Source organism: Olea europaea, chromosome 18 (assembly GCF_002742605.1).
Source record: "Olea europaea var. sylvestris chromosome 18, O_europaea_v1, whole genome shotgun sequence".
Classification (NCBI taxonomy): Eukaryota; Viridiplantae; Streptophyta; class Magnoliopsida; order Lamiales; family Oleaceae; genus Olea; species Olea europaea.
This window is the reverse complement of record NC_036254.1, coordinates 22,103,291-22,113,417: the sequence shown is the minus strand read 5'-3', so window position 1 is coordinate 22,113,417 and position 10,127 is coordinate 22,103,291. Positions and strand designations below refer to the sequence as shown.

The window sequence follows — 10,127 nt, the reverse complement described above, 5'->3', positions numbered from 1 at the left end:
GCCTTGGCTCCCAGCAGCATGAAGATCAAGGTTGTTGCCCCACCAGAGAGAAAATACAGTGTCTGGATTGGAGGATCAATTCTTGCATCTCTCAGCACTTTCCAACAGGTAAATCTGGTTTGCGAAAATTTGTTGTCAATCCAGTTAAATCAACTATAGTTCTCATGGAGATTTAAAAACTCACTTGAAAAATATTATTAAGTTATATTTGACATGCTTTCTTCGTGATACAGATGTGGATTTCAAAGGGTGAATATGATGAGTCTGGTCCATCTATTGTCCACAGAAAGTGCTTCTAAGGTGCAATTATCTGCCTTCAGGGGAAGTTCACTTTTTACCTCTTTAGTTGGCTTTTCTTGTTATGTTTCAAGCGAATTTGGTCGAGTTGACGTCGAGAAGTTTTGAAGTGGGGCTGCGCAAAGATGGTATAATTTGATTCAGATATATGGTCAATTTTCAACTCATGGGGCTAATGTTCTTGTTAATTTATGATTGAGAAGAATGCAATGACCTTTTCTTTCTTGGTGCATTGTGCTTTAGATGTGTCGTTAATAGGCCATATTTGTAGTTTGGGAGTTGTGATTGTAATGTTTCTTGCTTAACCCTTTCCTTTCCTGTGTATTTCTTTCGAAGTTCGTCTCGGGAACAGTATTGTTAATATCTGTTTTATAAGAATTTGCATCGGCTATATCAAATACTGGCTTGAGTATTTAGTGAATTAAATTGAATATGATCATAAGAATAATAAAATTGTCAAATGTCTTCCTTACTTTTGTTTGGTCCTAGTTCACGTGCTAAATATGTCTAGAAAATTAATAAAGCAACGTGGTTCAGAAGAAACGTTTTGTCAAACTCTTGCTTTGCACATATTTGATTAAAATCTGATGGACAGCTTTGATGTACAATGCAACATGCGAAGATGTCTTTGGAGCAGTGTCGTCTACTTGTGAATTTGAGGTGGTATAACTTAAAAATGTAGTAATGTTCATTCACATGCTAACGTTGACAGACGAAATATGTGATTATAGTTGGTGTATGGTGACTTCTAGTTTTGGATTTAGGGATATTGAGAATCTTGCTTGTGTCTGGTTAGTATATTCAATTATGGTGTAAAATATATCTAAATTGTGATTTAGGCCCCTATTTGATTTTTTTTTTGTTTTTTTTATCGTTATTTCACTATTTTAGTTGTCATTTTTTTACTTCTACACGTGTAATTCACTTTTCTCTCTATAGTTTTAATCAATTTTCATAATCACTATTGAACAGGTCCAAATATTCAGATTTGTATTTTTCAGGACAAAATATAAAGTAGTAAAAAATATAAAGTGAATTTAGATCTGTTAGGATGTAAAAGCGATTTTGAAAATATTACTTTACACTCAATTTTACATTACTATTGGACATGCTCTCGGTTTGGTAAAGTTGGAGTACGAGAAGCAATGATGGAGTTAGGATTCATAATCAGTGGGGTATAATTTAATTACAAGAAATTCAAACACAAAATATAATAATATATTAAAAAATAAAAATTCATATAAATTTTTTTTTTCAGGCTCAAGTGGGGGCCTGGGACCCCACTATCCTCCACCTGCCTCCGCCACTTCCGACAAAGTCCTGGCTCGGTATGGTTGCACAAAGAAAAGTTGAATTTACGTGGATCTCGCGTGAATAAAATAATTCCAACGTATGGTCTCCACACCCCTATTGTGAGTGTATGTAAAGCATTAGGTAAAAAAAATTAGATACATCTAGCATGGACCGAGGAAAGAAGAAAGAAGGTCTAATCCCAACCTTGAGGGCTCTCCACCGCCCTGTCTTTGGAGCATTGTGAGAGAGGTAAATCGCAGAATGCGCCTCAACAAGCCAGAGAACAAGATTTTATCCGTACACTGGTGCCCACAAAGAGTCCAATTTCATATATTAGAAATCGAACTCTCACACTACGACTGCCAACAAGGCTTGAGACTACCCCACTTTTGTCCTATGCACCACTGGTTTACACATGATCTTGTTGAAGTTGAAATAGATCATTTATTTTTTCCCATAAAATTTCTAAACGACCTTGTGTTACCATTAAGGATGTATTTGATTGATTTTATTTTCAACGAAAAATGTCTATTCTCCACTCGAAGTCTTATTTTTTGGATGTTTGATTGACATTTTTTTTTATGAAAATATTTTCCTATAATTAGTCACATGTCCATATTTTCTTTAAGGAAAACATTCTCTCTAGGAGAGAGATATTTTTATTTTTCAAGCAATTCGCTTTCTTTCTATTTCTCTCATCTACTAACCAATAAAAGATAGACACGTGTAAGATTTGGTTAGTTGTTAGGTTGAACATTGAACTAATCAAATACATTTAATTAACAATTTTCATGCAAATTTTATACTTACAATCAAACACGCTCAAATCTTTTCCAAGTGGTGGACAACGTTCAACAAAAAAAGATTTTTTTTTTCTTTATTTGGTTTTAGAAGAAGAATGTAAAGCAGAAGAAAAGAAAAGGAGCAAAGTAAAAATGGATGACTCAATAGAGAAAATCAATACCACTAATCAAGAAGACATCTTTTCCTTTATTCTTTTTGAGTACAATTGCTTCAAGTGCACAATGAAAGTGGCACTTCAGTTCTAAAGGTTTGGTCTTATTGAGTTAATGCCATTTTATAATACTAGTTCTTGTAAATAATTATGGTATTGTTTCGCGCGGGTTAGTCACTAACAATTAAAAAGGGATCAGACGATTGTGTAAGAGACAAACCTCTTGAGACAAAGTCCCAAAAAGGGGCTTTTTTATTGGCGATGACTTTACAATTGGAAAATAAAAATAGAATGCCTCCAAGGGGCGCAAGCACACGAGTTACTGTGAAAGAAGTATTTAAATCTAAACTAAGAAATTTAAGTTACATGTTATCTGTTCGAGAGTTTTTTATTCGGGGTCTTTTGCTCTATATCTTTTCTTCCTTTTATACTCCCTGGACGATCTCTTTGTGATCAACTGACTAAAAACTACTTAATCGTTCTATAACTGCCCACTTTTCTCGTAATGGCCAACTTGTCATGGAACTGCCTTTTCTAACTGCTGCCATTACTCTTTGTCGTTCAACTGTCTTTAATTGAATTCCTTGAATCGTGGAACGTGATAGGGCTGCTTAATAACTGCTTTGATAACTGCGCTTCTTGATAACTATAACACTTCATGTTTGCTAAGACCTTGGGCGACTCAAAGGTTTGGGCGAGAATAGAGTAGCAGCTCTGGGCGATTGCATGGCATTCCATTCGCTCAGATCCTGGGCGACTTGCAAGTTTGGGAGATGGTGTTATCGCGTTCATGGGCCTCCCTATTTGGGCTTTCATCATGAATTGTCTGATTGGGTTTCGTTCTTTGGGCTATCTGATTTGGGGATCCTCCAATTGGGCTTCATTCCTTGGACCGTTCGATTTGGGCTGAATTTTTATGTGTCAACAATTACCCCCCAATATGGTAGAATTAATACAATTATTAAATTTTGCCAAATTCACTTTTGTGTTTCCAGCAACATTCAAAATTTTCAAGAATTTCAATCATTGTTTTCTTCCATAGCTTGAAAAGGTGTGACGTTTTGTAAACTCTTATAACCCCCCAAATACGCCATTTCACTGCACCATTAAATCATGCCTCACTTTTTTCGCGCTTCTCTCTCACAATTTTACTGTTCATCTCTTTGCTTCCCTGCTATGTAACTCCAAAAAACTCCATTTCGTCCCTAATGGCTACTTCACAATCTCAATCTGGCGACTCCTTTAGTTTTGAAGACTTTCAGAAACTCCTTAATCGTCCATACATAACTCCGAACTTTCTCGCACCTGCCAATGTCGAACTCAATGAGTTCTACCTAGGTCCTTTCTTCAACAATGCAGAGGCAGTCGAACAAGCGACGGTGCGCCAGCCGTTTCCTTGTACTCAAGGCCTTCCATTTCTAAACTCTCTGCCGCTGGGGCCACTTCGCGAAAGAGGTATTCGTACTTGGCCTAAATCTGATGTAGTTTTCCGTAGGTGGCATGCTCACTTTGTGGACCATGGTCCTACTAAGGCACTTTTTGATAATGCTTGGATTTCTGATTTGTTAGAAATCTCTCTTCAACCCCCTACTTTTGATTCAGCACTTTTTTCGATCGCTTTAAGTTTTTGGTCTTCTGAGTATAATACCTTTGTTTTCCCTCTTGGCCCCATGTCTATTACTTTAAGGGATGTTGGGGCCCTAGTGAATCTGCCACCTTTGGGCGATACCATTTTTCCTGGTATCTTGGTTTCTGGTGGCACCCCGAAGTTTGGTAAAAACCTTACCGAGTCTTATTCAAGCCTGCAAACCCTTCATAACCATTCGAGCGCTGAGCCTTCCCATACTGAGTGAGTGTCCTTTCTTCTGGTTTGGCTTTGTAAATATGTTTTGTATGTACCAAGCATAAGCCCTCCCTGAGCTATTTACCCATAGCGCACGAATTGACGCGTGGTAGGCCTCTGAATTTATGTTCTTTCTTTTTGGCTGCTCTCTATAGAGGCATAACTTCTCTTCAATCTCAATTGAAGAATGGTGCATCTCCCACTGGCAGTGGACCTCTTTGGTTCACTCAAATGTGCCTGAGATCCTATTTTCCATCGTTTGGTGCTCCATCATTTTCTCGTCCTTCTGCTAGCTGCTATGGGCTAGCCATTGAGCCCCTGGCTCCTGTAAATATGTCTAGAAGGGATATTTTTTCGTTCTTTTATTCTTTGGATTCAATCCCTTCCTTCTTTCCTTTTCCTCGCTTTTTAACTCCAGACTATGTGCATCCTCCCTCCACTATAGACAGGGCGAGCACCTCTCTGCTCATTTGGATCCAGTTTTTAACCGAGAGAGAGTTATTTCATAATATTTTGATTGGGACCAATGCCAAGGCTGGGGTAGAAATATATACTCCCCAATTTTTTGCTCGCCAACTTGGTTTCGGCCAAACCTGACCTGTTCCTCCTTGCTATTCAAGGAACTTAATAGACCGCTTCCATATCATTAATAAGGCGGAGGCAGAGGTTATAAATGCTCGCAATCTTCTTTTGACGAGCCATTTTTCATTAGCCCCCTTCAATTCTAGCCGTGTCATCCATCCCCTTTTTGAACAACTCTGGCCGTCAGTGAAGCGCAGATTATTTGCGACTGATGCCAATCGTGGCTTTCATTCACTGGACCAGCCAAGCATTTCTTTCCCTCCTCTTGTTTTAGTCACCCCTTTGTCCATCCGGAGTCCTTCTCCTCCTCGTCGCGCTAAACAGTCTGCTCGTCCATCTTCTTCTCTCCCTGCCAAGCCTACTGCAGCCAAAAGTGCCCCGAGCCGCAAACGGCCAGCCTCAGCATCTCCCATTCTGGAGAATGATGTTGATGATACCGCTCTTATCATCAGGAGGAAGGTTATTAAATTGGTTTACTCACAAGCATACTTTTCCATACTTGAAACTTTTCTGTGTGCTGATGGTTTATTTGGACTTCTCAGAAAAGTTCAGTCTCTCCTTTGAAGGCCTTGGTGTCAGCAGCTCCTGCTCCATCATCCTCCGCTGAGGCTGCTTCATCCAAACCAACTGATGAAGGAACTACGCTTAAAGAGATATCTTCAGTCCCAGAATCCTCACCACAACCAATGGATGAGTCACCTTCTTCCCAGGGCGTCGACCCCCCAAACATCGAAGCAGAAGGTAATTCAGTTTTTTGATGCTTTACCTTTGCTTGTGCTATTGATTTCTGATTTGTTGCTTTTGAGTTCTGCAAATGCTCCTATGAGTCTGCTCGTTGTGGCAGCATCTTTTCGCTCAAACAAGGGGAAGTCCTCACGAATGGTGGAGCCACAGGTGGCAGACTTGGCTAGGGATATGCCATCTTCCAAGATTATTGATGAGGTAATCTTTGCTTCACTTTTATTTCCATCTTGTTCGTTGTAGTGAGAATCTTCAATATTGGCAATTTTCTTTGCAGGATGCTGATAAGATTGTGCGTTCCATCCAAGACTTGTTTGCTTCCTGGGGGCAAGTCAAGACATCTCGCGCTGCTCCAGCTGGTCGTCCTGCTACTTCTTCAGAGGAAGATATGAAATTCCTCAAGCAGTCGATATTTGAGTACGTGTCCTTCATGGATATGGACATTGGTAAGGCTAGTGCTGCCAGACATAAGGATAAGTTTGAACATTTGAATGCGAAGTTGGAGCAAGCACTGACACTTCCGTTGCTCAATCTTTCTGCTAATTTTAAAGCGACGTTGAAAGTTATCAATTCCGAGGTCCTCTCCTTGCTAGCCAAGAATGTTGAACTGAAGGCCAAAAGTACTCAATATCTTCGCGCCGTATCTGAAAAAGAGTCTTTGCTTCAGGAGATCAACAAAGCTGAGGACGAGTTGAAAGAAATCTCTTCTGAAGTCATGATTGAAGACTCTTTGATGGCTAGCTTGGCTGCTCAGATGAAGGAACTTCAAGCCAAAATGGACGAATGCAAGGTGAGAATGACTGCTAAAAAGCGTAACTCCTCCCAAGAAATTGAGCGAACTAAGTCTTTGGTCGAGCAGTACAAGAAGTTGGAAGTTGATGATGATGTTGTGGCCGAATTGAACATCACTTCCTCTCGGCAGAACGAGGACTGGGGAAAACTTAGGGAAATAATTCATTCGGTATGTGTTGGATTGTAATTAAGACATATAATGCCTTAACTTTTTCTTATTGTAATTTCGCATTTGACTTTCCCTTTGTAACCTTGTACATCATTAATGAACATTTATGTTAACGTCTTGTACATTTATTTGACGTTTGTCTTTTAATTGCCAATCCTTCAAGCATTTTTAACTGCTTTGTGCTAAAAATCTTGCACATTTTCTCTTGATATTTTCACCTCTTTTCCCAAGACTTTGGGCTACTTAATTCCATTGACTAGGCAGAATGTGGCTACTCATATTCTGTCTCTTTATCTCCACCCCCTATAAATGCACGTATACTTCGCACTTTCCATCTTCCATCTTCATTTTCATTCTCTTCTTCGAAACCAATTTGCTGCCATTGTTTGGCATTCTGACAATCAATCCAAAACCTTCATCTTCTATAAAAATGGATTGTTTGGTCCGCCCATTTTACTACTTGTCTTGATGTCACATTTGGTATGGGAGATATAGGAAATATATATATATATTTTTTGGCCAGCAGCGAAGTTTTTCCCATCGTCTCTTTGTTCTTTACAAGGGGTTTGATGATGGAAGACAATTTTTGGGATGCTTGCGGGCCACCTTTGCTTGCTGAGAGTGCTTCTCAGCCTCTTTGCCCGCCATTGCAGCGATCCATTTAGGAAGGCGGTGCGAGGCCAGTCCGCCCTCTTACTCGGCAATCGATTGGGAGATTAGCTTACTTTTAATTGTAGTTTGTAGAGCATCTATTATTTGTATCTTGCAACTTTGTAATGAACGTTATAATAAAGGAATTTATTTAAACGTATTTCGCTCTGACCTTTTTATCCTTAATCGTTCAACTTGTTTTGATTACCCTTTTATCTATTCACTTTCCCATAAAGAAGGAACACATTTTTTCAAATATTTGCCGTTGATGGATCTCACGTGCTTGGTGCCATCTAAATCCTCCAAATGATATGCTCCATTGGGCAACACACTGTTTATTTTGTATGGTCCTTCCCAATTGGGCGATCACTTCCCGTACTTTGGATCCTTGCTATCCAAAGGGAGTATCGTCTTCCAAACTAATTGGCCCAGGCTGAACGACTTGGCTATGACTTTTTTAGTATAAAACTTAGCCATTCTTTGTTTTTGAACTTGCAATCTATCTAGGACGTCCAACTTTAATTCGTCCAACCTCAATAAATTTTGAACTAGTGATTCGGTATACTCATCATCATTTAACTTATGTTGCAAGCACACTCTAATCGATTGCACGTTGATTTTCATAGGCAAAACGGCCTCCTGTCCATAAGTAAGTTGGAAAGGAGTAATTTTGGTACTTGCCGAGGTGATGTTTTATAAGCCCATAAGGCCTTATCCAGACATTCGTGCCAATTTCTGGCATTTTTATCAATCATCTTTCTGATGATATTTTTTAAAATCTTATTAGAAGATTCTGCTTGTCCGTTGGATTGAGCGTAATATGGTGTGGAGTTTACTAATTTAACCCCAAACTTGCTCAAAAATTTGTTCACTTGATCCCGATTCAGAGATGTTCCGTGATCTACCATCAACGTTTGTGGAATTCCAAACCTATAAATTATGTGATCACGGATAAATTCTATGACATTCTTTTGGGTGATCTCTTTCAAAGGTACCGCCTCTACCCACTTGATGAAATAGTCGGTTACAACTATAACAAAAGTATGTTGCTTGGACGATGGGGGATAAATCTTCCCTATTAGGTCTATCGCCCAACCCTTGAACGACCAATGTTTAATAATAGGTGCCATCTCTTGTATTGGCGCCCTTTATATTGGACCATACTTTTGGCATGCTAAACAACTCTTTGCATACTGAATGCATAATTCTCCCATCTTTGGCAAAAAATATCCACTCCTAATAATTAACTATCTCATCCTTTAGCCACTTGATGAGCTCCACATATCCCTTCGTACACCTCAGCCATGATTGTCCTTTCTTCTTGCAAACTTACACACTTTAGCAATACACCATCAGAGCATTTCTTAAACAACTCTTCATCTATTAGTGTATAGTTCAGCAAATACAGCTTCATTTTCCTACTAATCCCTCTATTAGGTTCTTTAAGGAACCTTTTAATCTCTGTTCTCCAATCTATTATATCTCCATCTTGTATGCAGTGAAGTTCAATCCTTCTCGCCCTTATTTGGGTCACGGGCAATATGGTTCCATACTCACAAATAGACTTCCAATTCAAAACCTTTGAGTACCCTGAGGCTATTTGGGCCAACTCATTTGCCACGTCGTTATATATCCTATTAACGCATTGAAATTCTACTTGGTCGAATTCTTCTAACAATTCTTGGACGATCTCATATTGACTTATAATGGAATCACTTTGGCATTTAAAATCACCAATCAATTGGTGAATTACCAATTGAGAATGGCCCCTAACGATCACATTTTTTACTCCCATATCTATCATTAGTTCTAGGCCTACAATTAAGGCTTCATTTTCGGCCTGATTGTTGGTGCACATCCTGTCTAAAGTGAACGCGAACTTGTAGCAAATTCCTAAAAGATTAATCAATGCTACTCCTACTCTTGCACCTTTAGAGGTTTTTGACCCATCGAAATACAACACCCAAGGTTTTAGCTCGAACAAATTGATTTCTAATTCAATTTTTTCAGGTATGTCAAGGCATGGATGATCGGCTAAAAAGTTAGCCAAAGCCTGAATTTTTACTGCCTTTTGAGGTATATATTGTATCTCGAATTCTGATAAAGCTAATGTCCAAAGGCCTACCCTTTGGTGTAAAATAGGGTGAGAGAACATATACTTAACTAAATTTATTTTAGAAATTAAATAAACGGTTACGGGGCGTAAATAAGCCCTTAATTTTGTACATGTGAAATACAATGCAAGACATAATTTTTCGATAGCAGAGTAATTACGTTCACATTTTGATAACCGTTTACTTAAGTAGTAAATTGTCCTTTCTTCACCAAATTGGTCTTCCTGCGCAATCATTCCAGCTATTGATTCTTTTTCAGCCGATACGTACACTTTCATTGGCCGTCCTTGGATTGGTGACACCAACACTGGTTGACTTGATATATATGTTTTCAGGCTTCCAAAAGCCTTTTGATGTTCTTCTTTCCAGACAAATTCGTCCTATTTTTTAGCTTTAAGAGCGGCGAAAAGACTTTAGTTCGCCCTGCACAGTTAGAAATAAAGCGTCTTAAAAAGTTTACTTGGCCTAGAAATCTTTGCAATTCTTTTTTGTTGCTAGGTGGTTTGGCCTCTAAAATGGCCTTCGCTTTATTTTTATCAAGTTCAATCCCTCTTTTGTGTACCAAGAAACCAAGAAAGTTCCCTACATTAACACCAAATGCACATTTCAAGGGATTCAACTTTAGCTTATATTGCTTCATTCGCTCAAACGAACATCTTAACTGTTCGAAATGGTCCTCTTCTTTAATGG

At 38.8% G+C, this 10,127-nt stretch overlaps 1 long non-coding RNA gene across 1 annotated transcript; it reads left to right on the top strand.

Annotated features, from left to right (window-relative positions):
- On the top strand, window positions 1-707 carry LOC111367788. The gene is made up of 2 exons (XR_002697886.1): window positions 1-108; window positions 234-707. It is a non-coding gene; the product is annotated as an uncharacterized LOC111367788 (long non-coding RNA).
- Window positions 708-10,127: the final 9,420 nt, after the last annotated feature.